Raw genomic sequence first — 11,644 nt, 5'->3', positions numbered from 1 at the left:
TTGTTGATTTTCTTACGCTTTATTATACGTTATATTATGCACGATTCTGTGCTGCCTTAGTCGCGGATTGTATTTACTAGATTAAACGCGTCACTACTTGAGACAGACTGCTGTGTATCCCCGACATTCTCAAAGAGCAGCAACTTCACGTCAGTGACACAACACGAGTCAAGCTGGCAACTGCAATTCAAACGTACGGTCGATTTGAAAATGGACGATCAAAGCGCGATATTGTATAGTCGTACGACGATTTCAAACAAAATACATTTATTATTAACGATATTTATTACTGATGATAGATATATTTGCTCGTGAATTGCGCATTATTTCGCATTGATTCGGTCGTAAGAATCAGCCAATCGCGGATCGATTTTTGAGGCCAGTATTCACGACGAAACTTGAAATAAGACTGTGAATAGTGTGATAATTCTATAATTTCCGCGTATAAGGTGCGATGGCGCACTTTGAGACACTCGTCGCAACTGCGTCTTGAGAGATATTGACGATATACAAACAGTGGGTCGCGCCGCGCAAACAACATGACGTCACGACCTTGGATACGTTTAGCGGGCGTCATGAGTAACCGTCGCGCCGCGAGCGGCGTATATACACGAATAATGGTACGTGCGTAAGATGCTCTGCCAGAAGTGTTAGTCCAAGATACTCGACGTGTGCCGGAGCATTGCGAGACACTCGATGTTACAACGTACAAGTATGTAAAGCGTATGTACGCTCCATCCTTCGCATCTCGCAATTAATCTTATAGCTATATTATTACTGCGCATCTTATATCTCTTCTCGCGCGCTCGTTATGCTAGTTCTGCTCGATCGACGATGTGTTCGTTTCATACGTTTGATAAGCTCGTTGCTTATTTATAAAAGTATCTGTTTTTCCTACATTTCACTCAAAGAAAAGCTTGCTTCGATTTAAAAAAAATTTTCTTTACTATACAGTTAAAGAAAAAATTCCTTTGATTTATGAAAAAATTTCTTTGATTTAAATATTTTTTTTTAATCAAATAAAATTTATTTGATTTAGAGAAATCATAATTTGAACATTATTTCTTGGATTTAACATAATTAAACATAATTTTTTTAAATAAAATAAATTTTATTTGATTTAAAAAAATAATGTTTAAATTAAAGAAATTTTTTCACAAATCAAGGAAATTTTTTCTTTAACCGTACGGCAAATAAAGAAAATTTCTTTAAATCGAAGCAACTTTTTCTCTGGATGTTTTTTAAGCAACTCCTTGGAAAAAATTTGTTCGAATGTGTCCGAAATTGTCCAAAATATAGTCAAAATGTATTCGAATTCGTCCTAAATTTCTCCGAATGTATCCGAAATGTTCAAATTCGGACGAATTATAGAACTTAAAATGAAATATTCTCCGTCAAATTTCAGATAATAATAATTTCAGGTAATATTGTCTGAATTTGTTAGAATTTGTCATTTTTTTATATTTTTTGGACTCTTACAAATTTTTTCCACCAGGGACTATAAAAAAAGAGAAAGTTATTTCTATTGTATTACGATTGCGAGATTGTTATGTCGAAATATCTTAATTATTCGTACATATCTAATAAGTGCAATTACAACTTTGTATAATATGAAAAATATAGATGCAAAATAATTACATCAAATTTATTGTTGAGTACACATATTTATTTTTATTTTTTTGTGTAAGTTAAGGCACTCGTTTTGTTTCAGGACAACCTGCACTCCGAAATGCAGTGAATTTAGATCAACTGATCGATGATACTTGCGAAGGAAGCAACGAGAGCCCAACTTATCCCTTAAGCGATCACCGATTACTTGAAGGTTCCGTATTTTATGCGATTTTTCTATCTTCCTGCTTTTCCGAAAAGAAAAATGTAAGTTACAAGAAAAGCATTGGATTTTACCTTACATTTTAAATTCAGCATCGAATATTATCTAATTATTATTTGTTTATTAATTTTATTTTTATTCCACGCAGTAAAAAACATTTCGTATTTTAAATCGATCGTTGTTAAAATTTTTTGGTTGAAAGCTTAATATATCAGTGTTAATTTAACATAATGTGATTCTTATTTAAACATTTTGTGCTAAATTAATGTTCAACATTTCTTCAGTTAAAATAATACACTTTATTCATAAGTGAACAATTAATATAAAAATAATGTATTTTGAAATGAAAATTTTTAAATATTAATTTTATTGAAATGTGTCAATTTAACATATTATAAGAAATGTGTAATTTTACCGAAGAAATGTACCTTCACAATTTATGCCAATTTTTTATGTAATAATTGTATATTATATTATTTCTTAAAATAGTCATCTTATGTTAAATTAACACAAAAATTTGAATAGACCGTTTGAGATACGTTAAATTTAATACAAATTTTCCAACTGTGTAATTTAATTCGCTCGCTTTATAATTCATTGTATTTTATTTCAATATCTTGATTGAATTTATAATGCACATGAGATATAAAAATAACAGTCTTTTATAAAATTCCAACGAGATAGATTAAAATTAATCGTGATGTAATTCTAAATAATATGAGTCAGTTGTATCGCGACAGCGACAATTTACAGCGCGACATATAGACGACATCGCGCACCGAAATCTCCAGCATAATCCGCGACGATCTCCGAACGAGCTTTTAAGCATGTCGCACGGATTTCTCGGCGTCCTTTCTAGCGTCATAAAATTTCTTAGCAACTCCCCCGCGCGAACGTCGCTATTCGTCCTACCCGGGAAGAATAATCTTGCAAGCTGAAAAGGAGACGTGGAATGATGACTCAGTCGGTAGCTTTGCAAGAAGACCCCGAAGGCGACATTTTAACAGTATCCCCATCGCCGGATGTTTCATATCCTTCCTTTGTCTCCCTCTGGGTATGCGTACGTCAGTTTGTCTAGATCCGTATGTGCACTGTGAAGTGAGAACGAAAACCGGTGCGACTCAAAGATATAAAAATGATAGAATGTGACAGTCGTCACAGTTGAATAGTGTTTATTTTAATACGCGCTTCCGCGAATTTCGAAGTAATTTGCAAAGTAAAATCGAAATTGAAAGCAATGTTTAGAGGAGAGAATTTCCTAGGGATTAATATTATCGTAAGGATAATTCTAAGGGAATTAATATACTCTCCCGGTAGCTTTAATAGCTTTTGGGACACGGTTGTTCTTTGTGGTCAAGTTGCGTCCAACTCGCACAAATGTGCAAACGAACGTAGTAAACTCAAGGTAGAATGCATATGTGAGTACATCTATGAACGTCTATAGCCGCAGGCCAGCCACGCAAACATACGCTGAACATTCGCAAAAACATCGCCGCACGCGAGAAACCCCGTGAATGGTTTGCGGACGCTCACCATGAAGCACCATGAGTGAGAAGCTCTTGTTTAAATCCTTCCTAAAGCCAGGAAGTCGCTTCATAAGTTTCTCACATGATATTCTAGATAGCATTTCGAAGTAAATAAATTCTCATATGTTCTCAGAAAAGCACGTTCGCAATCCATGAGAAATTTTATTTTCTTTTACTACGTTTGTGTGTGTGTGTGTGTGTGTGTGTGTGTGTGTGTGTGTGTGTGTTACTTCATCGTTTTACTCTTTTTTCCATGAAAAAATAAGATAAATTATTTTTCTGGATATAAATTTCGTTCAATGTTATATTGTGATATTAATAAATATTTTAATAATCTTAAAATATTACTTAAGATGATCTTAAAATAAGAACAAACTATGCGAGGAGAGAAGAGTTTAGCTAAAGTTAGTCTAAAAATCAATAACATAGATCAAGCATGCTTTTCAGTAGTGGGGGATGAAACTAGAACTTAACAGTTTAAGTAGCCGTTGAATATTCGTGCTATTTCATTTTATTTCATACCTGCAACTGTCAAGAGCAAAGAACATTCCCCTCTTTTAAGAAAGAAAGAGACACATGGACTCTGTTAAACTACCATCTTCCGGTTTCAAGCTATGGACAGAATACTTGGTCTATATGCGTATGTCATTATTAAAAATTTAATTAAATATAAATTAGATAACTTTATTGAATTTTCAAAATAGTTACATAGGATGTTCAAGCTGGATACTAGAATGTGTCAAAATTCTTTACAACATACTTACTTATTATGTACGTTACTTATTAAATTTTAGCATCCTATACATAACAACTTTAACAACTCAACAAAATTATTTTCAGATTTGTATCTAACTAAATTTTTAGATGCTTCTGCAAAATCGTTCTTTTCATGTAAATATTAGCCTTTTAAATAAAACCTAATAATGATATTTAATTATGATATTAAAATATGAATAGAATTGCTTGATTCAAGGAGAACGGATAAAATTGAAATTCACAAAAGCAGATTATTCAAAAAGCGTCAGAAGAAAACTTTAATCTACAATTGAACGAAAACTTAATGGCGGACCATCGGATTCTGTGGAATGCGGCACAGCAGCTACTTGGCAATCCGCTCAAATACGCTGCATCCGCGCGTCCAGAAGCCGATCGGACTGCCTATCTTCTGTTCCATCTCACAATCCGGCTCCGCTCGGTACACCTCCCACGGTATCCTCCTCCCACGATGGTCGTGGGAAACCACATTCTGGCGTGACTCCAAATTGCGTGCAAAACCATCAGTGGTAAATGCGAGTCGAGCGTCGAGGAGTGGATGGTCGAAGAGAGAGAGAGAGAGAGAGAGAGAGGAAGAAAGGAAAGAGAGAAACAGGAAAGAGTTGCTGTCGATCGCGATCGATTGATCGTGGCTGCCGTACGTTGAAAGGCAATTAATCATTAATGACCTGCCGTAAAAGAACGGCATCAGCTTTTAGCAGGAGAACTTTTGAAGTGCGGGACGGTGTACGATGAAGTACACCGTAGTTCAGCGATACAGCTGATAATGAAATTCGCAGTTGTTCGTATCAGAAAAGTGCATTTCTTAAAACCGTTACCTTGTATACTCATATTGCTTTATTTATATAAAAATCAAATCTTACTTGTATATTCTTATACATTACATAAATCGATTTTATTCGTAAACGCTCAAATTAATAAAGTAACAGATGTAAGAGGAGAAAAATTATATATAGTTTTTCGATTTAACTTCAATTTTCTAGTAACTCGAAATGAAACGAATGGAACGTTGACATAGTCGTACTTTATAAGTTCCACTTGTTGCCGTAAGTTACACGCGAACGTGAAGCTCGAAGTGACGGCCCAATCGTGTCTTTTTCGCGATAATTGACTGTGTGCAAGTACTTCACTGACAGTCCAATTACAGCAAGAAGATACTTACAATCAAGCCAATAATTGTCGTCGACTGCCGCGGATAGCACCGAGCTGCAATATTCGACGATGGCAGCCGATACATCGACGGTGGCAGACGTAATTAGCTCGACACCCAGCACTGCTTCTAGATTTCAATTTTGTCGACGAGCACAGCGGATTACAGATACACGACGGTCTTCTCGCGACATCAGAGAATAATGGTTCGCCGTACCTAATCGTACTTTTACGGGATCCTCTTGATTATAGGATGCTCGTTAATTCGCGTTACGAGCTAATACTCGTTTCGCATTACGTATTTTACAAAATGTAGCATCACCATTTGATAGTTAAAAGATCATAATTATATAAAAAATTATCTTAGTGAAATGAATTAGTTTTCACATATATGTAACTTAATATAATGTGATGAACAAAAAAGATGTCATATACATCAAATTCAATAATGAACAATTTTCGAACTATAATGTATCAAAGGTGCTCTGTGAGCACAAATTTTATACCTTTGATATAACTCAAAAATTATCCATTATTGAGTCTTGTGTTCGTAACATCTTTCGTTTATCATATTATAAGCTACATCCCTAACAGTAATTTATTGACAATACATTGGCAGTTGACATTGCATTAGGTATATACCGGACTAATTGCATTAGGAACATATTAGGTCAATATTATGCCAATAAATAGTGCTACTGAGGATGTGAAAACTAACTCATGTTACCGGGACTTTTTTCATATGATTTTTCACATGATTAGTGTAGGGTTTTCTATATGAAGTGATGTTAGGATAAAAATATGTTACTATTTAAATTTACTATTAATTTTTAATTTTTTTATTTATATTATTATAAAAATTGTCATTTTAAATAAAAATGTCAAACGGTTCCATTTTCTTTATATTACATCCGCAAAAAATTGAACTATTCTTATTAAAATGAACTTTTAATATTTATTTTTTTAAGTGTGTTGTATTATTAATTCCTGACTTATTAGTACCTTTTAATCGACATATATTAAATGAGGCTCACTGAGTCAGTGTTAATAATCGTATTAATAACTTACACATTTTGATATTAATTTCAAAGAATTAAATTCTTGACGGTATTTATAATATATATAATTTATAACACGTATTAGAAATATTTAGTTCACATAATAAAATAATTCATGTTTCTGTTTTCTCTTTTAATCAAGATCTCAAGAATCACTTTAAATGGCTCATCATATACATTTCGATATTAATATCGCTGATCCACTCGAGCCGACGAAGGACAGAATTGACTCTGTTTTAGTCAGATGGGAAATTGAGTTCTGGATATGAAATAATTAATGCTAGGTCGCAGGCGACGCGGACTTGCGCGTCACCGTATTACGTCCTCGACCTATTCGCTTTCGTCCGCAATCCCAAAGCGCGTCCCCGCCATCCCGTCCACCTAATCCCTCCAAGTCCCTCGCGTCGCACCCTACGACCCTTCGTTCACCTGTATCACCCTCTGCGTCTGCCCTGACCGCTGCTGCCGACGTCGTTTCCGGTCATAACTCAAAATCCCTCAGGTGTGCTAACCGCGTATGCCAGCGGTCACGTTGGAATGTTAGGCCGCGAGTTTCCACCATTATTAAGCCTCATCCACGTTCACAGTCGCCGCACGTACGCCGCGACATACACACATGACCTCTTCTCTCCCTCCTATGAAGCAGGTGGGCACTATTCGCATGGTGAACCATCGGCAGAAACGCGTGGACTCAACCCACGTCGACTCAATCCACGAAATTTCGCCACAGCGACAAATTCGCAACCGTGATAAATTTGGGGCCATAATAAATGGAGCGGCCGGGAATAAGCCGTTGGTAAAACGTTCTACCCTTGACACTTAAAGTATTACCCAACAATTACCCAACTAGAAACTAGTCGGAAGAGATTCTCCGTGATGGATTTTATACATAAGGGAGGGATGATGTATGCAAGCTTTCCGATTAATAAAATCTTGGAAAGAAAAAGGAGTTATAATGTACGGTGATTTATCCTCGAACGGTGAAGTGATGCATATATTTTGATATAAATAAATAGCGATCTCACGCGATACAGAAAAGAACCAGTAAACTTTTCCGATACTTGGTTGAAAGTCGATCGCTTACCCGGTGACGAAAATTATTAATTCAAACATCGTCAGTAAACGCGTATATTTTATCCATATCGACCGTGAATATAAAGTTTCACGGCGCGTTCCAAGGAGCGAGACTCTGAACTTCTTCAGCCAAATGTGCCAAATTGAAGCCGAATTATAACTTTCCTGTGATGTGTCAAACCGAACTCGAGTCGATCCTGGATGTAAAGTTCGGAGTCGACTTTTATGAGCATAGTTCCCCTCGCTTTCATAAGATCGTCCTACTTTCTCAGCTTAGCTCTTACCCTTACGGTGACCACCGATTGATAGTTGACAATCAAGAAAGCTCAACTATTTTTCATAATCACAATCAAACACACTTTTTATAAATGACTTTGTAATTGAGTTTACTGTTAACTCAATTCTTGCAAACACGTATTAGAGAATATAACAATACATGGAATGCATTCACTATCTTACTATTCTTGTCTTTTTTTTATATACTTATATAAACATTTATTAATAAATTTAAAAAATATTTAATAAATGAAATAAATTTAATTACTTATTAAATATAATATATTTATTATATATTACATAAGAAATTTAATAAATATAATTACTTATTGTTTTTAAATCTTACGTAATTATTCATTACATTTTATTTATATTAAATTTTACTTATTAAATTGTTGTTTAATTATTCATATATCTGTTAAAATTTTTAAGAATAATTTTTATTCAAGAATATTTGTGTAAATTAAATTTCTAAAACAGTCTTCTTTTATTGTGATATCCTTTCGAAAATCAAGCTGCCAAAATATTTGCTACCGCATTGTAAGGGATCATAATCGCGACTGTAATTGCGTTTAATTTCTCGGCAAGCTTTCCGCTATTTCGTATCAAAACAGCCAGAACTCGTCCATTCTCCAAGGCCGCTATGAATTATCTCGTTTAACCATCCCACTGTCGTGTTTTCAGACGTAACCGCATCGTTTCATTACGCGTAATAGAGAAATCTTGCGAACTACCGCGCGAGTTTGCCAGGCCCATGCAAAAAGCGACGAAAGGGATTCGCTCTCCGTAACAGCCGACCAACGTGCGACATATACAGACACGCCGAAAGCTCGGTATCGCTTTTTGCCTCGCTAGCCAATTTGTCGGGGCCGATTCCGACAAGTCGCGGCAAGAAAACGTTTGACAAACGTCCGGATATTCTCGCGGTAGGACCGTCGGGTTTCACCAGAGGTTTCCTGAATCTAGCTGAGTCTGATCCTTGTGAAAGAGACGAATGGACCTTGGAGAAAGTTCGACATCGTCGTCGTTAACGATGGCCGCATTAATTTTGATTAGCCGTTCTTATCAATTAACAAGCAGCCCTACGACGCGTAACATTATTAGTAGTACATTATTTGTTCTGTTTATCTTGCATAATATGTTTACCGTTTATACCTACATGTACCCCATATGTACAGAGTATAAGAACGATAGAAGAAGAAAATTCAAGTAAAATATCTCTGCAGTTTTGATAAAACTATAATACATGGCTTATCTTTAAGCTTTGCGAATTTTTCTAATTTTTTGCTAAATTCAAAATTAAAAACACTTTTCTGAAAAGCAAATATTCAAATATTCATATGGAGTGAAGATTTAAAAAAAAAAGCATTTCAGTTATACTCAATATAACCTAAATATATGATTCCCTTTTTTTTACAAAAAAGTTACAGAAATGAAAATTAAATGATCCACAATATATTACTTTTATAAGATTATGAATTTATTAATATATTGACATGTTTATTGATATTTAGATTCATACATTATACTATACAAAAAAAACTATTTTCTGAACAATTGCCTTATCTACTTATTTTCAATGAATTAAAATCCATAATCTGGAATAACAAAAGTATCAAAGAAAAAGTTACAATTGATGTGTTTACACTCGTACGACTCACAATCAGTTAGTCATATTGATTCTACAAAGAGTTTACTCTCTTTAATTATAAATAAAACATTATAATGAAAATATAGATGAAATATAATGTTATAAAGAATAAAGAGCTACAATAAAATACTAAGCGCGAAAATTAATAACCATCTCTTGGTTATAAAAAGCAATTACCTACGAAATATTACATCATTACCACCGCATTCTGCATTTTGTTTTATTGATAATAACAGAATAAATAACCTAAGCATTAAACTAATGCAATTAAATCAGACAGACGCTTATATGACTTTATAGTTATCTGTTAAATTGATCGTATAATTACCTACAAACAGCGAGTAGGCACTGATTAGGTGGGACTGATCATATAGAGTCCGACTTTAGATTGAGATGAGCGCGTTTCATGCATCTCTCGTTAACAATTCTATGAAATATCATCGCAATATACACATCTTTAATTCGGGAATAGTTACCTGAGATGATTTTTACTAACAGCAAAAAAAATTAAATCACAGTAGTTTTGTTTACTGATCGAGGATTCATATTTATTTTTCATACCTTTTTAAAAAATATTAAATAAATCTACATACGTAATGATTTCAAATACCAATAAATTGCAGAACAGTCAGTAATATATATGTCTAATTAATAATAGACATTTCAATAGACTTAATTGGGGCGTAAAAACATTCCAGTTGATATTTATGCAAAATAAAAAACTAGATAACTATTTCCAGGTTAAGGAAAAATAAATCCAGATTTTTATACGCATTATCTTTTAAATATCGCCATTGGGAAACGCATTTATCATCGATGAGATTAGTATTCTGTAATGTTTAATTGCTTCATAACGACTTAAAAAAGAATAATTATAATTTTTTCCAAATGTAATTACACTAATTTGTCTGTATAAACTCATATTCCAATTTCGCGCATTTGCTAAAGTACTAAAAATAAAAGTGTTTTTCTTTTTTGGCATCGATTACAGCTTCACCCGACGGCTACGCATTAAAGTCAGCGAGAAGAAAAAAGAAAGGCGTAAGATAATTTTGAGCGACGGCGTTAACGAGATTTTAATATGCAGGTAGCGCTGCTACGGAGGAAAGTCAGAAAATATCGTTGCCCTTTTCAGAAAGTCTATCTGGAAGCGTCGTTCACGCAAAAGGGTTGGAAAGCCGTAAAGGAAGAGAAGAAGGAGGAAAAAGTCTGATGGGGAAGAAATCGCGCCCTTCACATCGGGTCGTTGAAAAGTTTGCGTTTCATCCCTTTCATGAGACCTCGACGAGCTTTCATTCGTCTCCCTACGAATCAATTCGTATCACCTTTGACCTCAGCTTGCTTCATCGTCATCGCCGTCTACCCTCGTTTTCGCTCCGTTCGCGACTCTGTAAATTCCTGCCTAAAGCCGCCTGTTGCAAAGTAGTCTATGCTAGTGCATTCGTGAGTTTGATATTATACTTATCGACATTCATTTGCTTATTAATCCTAGAACTCTATATTGAGTGACACAGTATCGATATTCTCTAATTGATACTCTCTAAAACTTGTAGAATGAATCTCATTTTGAAGAGTGAAATCTCACTCTTAAAGATTGAAAATTTGAGCCACTTTATTTCAAGATCAATTTTTAGCTCAATTTTTCATTCTTTAGAGTGAAATTTTACTCCAAAGAATTTAGAGAATACGTTTTTACGTACGAAGAAATAAACTTAACTAATTAACATAAAATTTTCATACACTTCATACTTTTAACCCTTCGTCTGTAATTATATTTTGTTCCCTAAATTTCTTCCATCTACAATCTGAACTTTTTCTTGTCCATCCCAAGTTTTTTTATTACTCTAGACTTTTGAAAAATGTGAAAAAATTAATATCTTTTTAAGATACTTGTGAGCATTAAGAATTATTAAATTGCTTGTTAATTTAATATTTCTTTATCATTCTGATTCTGTTCATGATTGTGTTTTTAGATTGAAAAAGATTTTAGCACACGGTTTGCAAAATTATATATATATAAATGTAAAAAATACTTATAAAAATACAACAATATAAATATAAGCAAATATAAATATAAATATAAGCAAATATAAAATAAGCAATAATATTCGCTTCTAGCGAAAACAGGGTTATTTTTTTTTAAATGATTTATAATAAGCAAATTGAAATTATGTTATTTTAATAATCTTGATTCAAATATCAAGCTCATTATTAGGATTTAGAATATATTTTGAATAAATTTGATACTTGTGATGAGTTTATATAAATTTGCGGATATATAAATTTTTAAAATATTGCAAATAAA

The 11,644-nt window shown here is 33.7% G+C and overlaps 1 protein-coding gene across 1 annotated transcript in view; it reads left to right on the top strand.

Moving 5' to 3' along the window:
- The first annotated feature begins 596 nt into the window (after positions 1-596).
- LOC108692005 (bifunctional methylenetetrahydrofolate dehydrogenase/cyclohydrolase, mitochondrial) overlaps positions 597-11,644 on the top strand; it is a 94,349-nt gene continuing 83,301 nt past the window's right edge. Inside the window, exons 1-2 of the mRNA XM_018200076.1 lie at positions 597-712; positions 1,712-1,822. The gene's annotated coding sequence lies outside the window, so the exon portion shown is untranslated. The remainder of the gene's footprint in view (positions 713-1,711; positions 1,823-11,644) is intronic.

Source organism: Atta colombica, unplaced genomic scaffold, assembly GCF_001594045.1.
Source record: "Atta colombica isolate Treedump-2 unplaced genomic scaffold, Acol1.0 scaffold55, whole genome shotgun sequence".
NCBI classification, from domain to species: Eukaryota; Metazoa; Arthropoda; class Insecta; order Hymenoptera; family Formicidae; genus Atta; species Atta colombica.
This window is presented reverse-complemented; position numbering and strand designations above follow the sequence as displayed.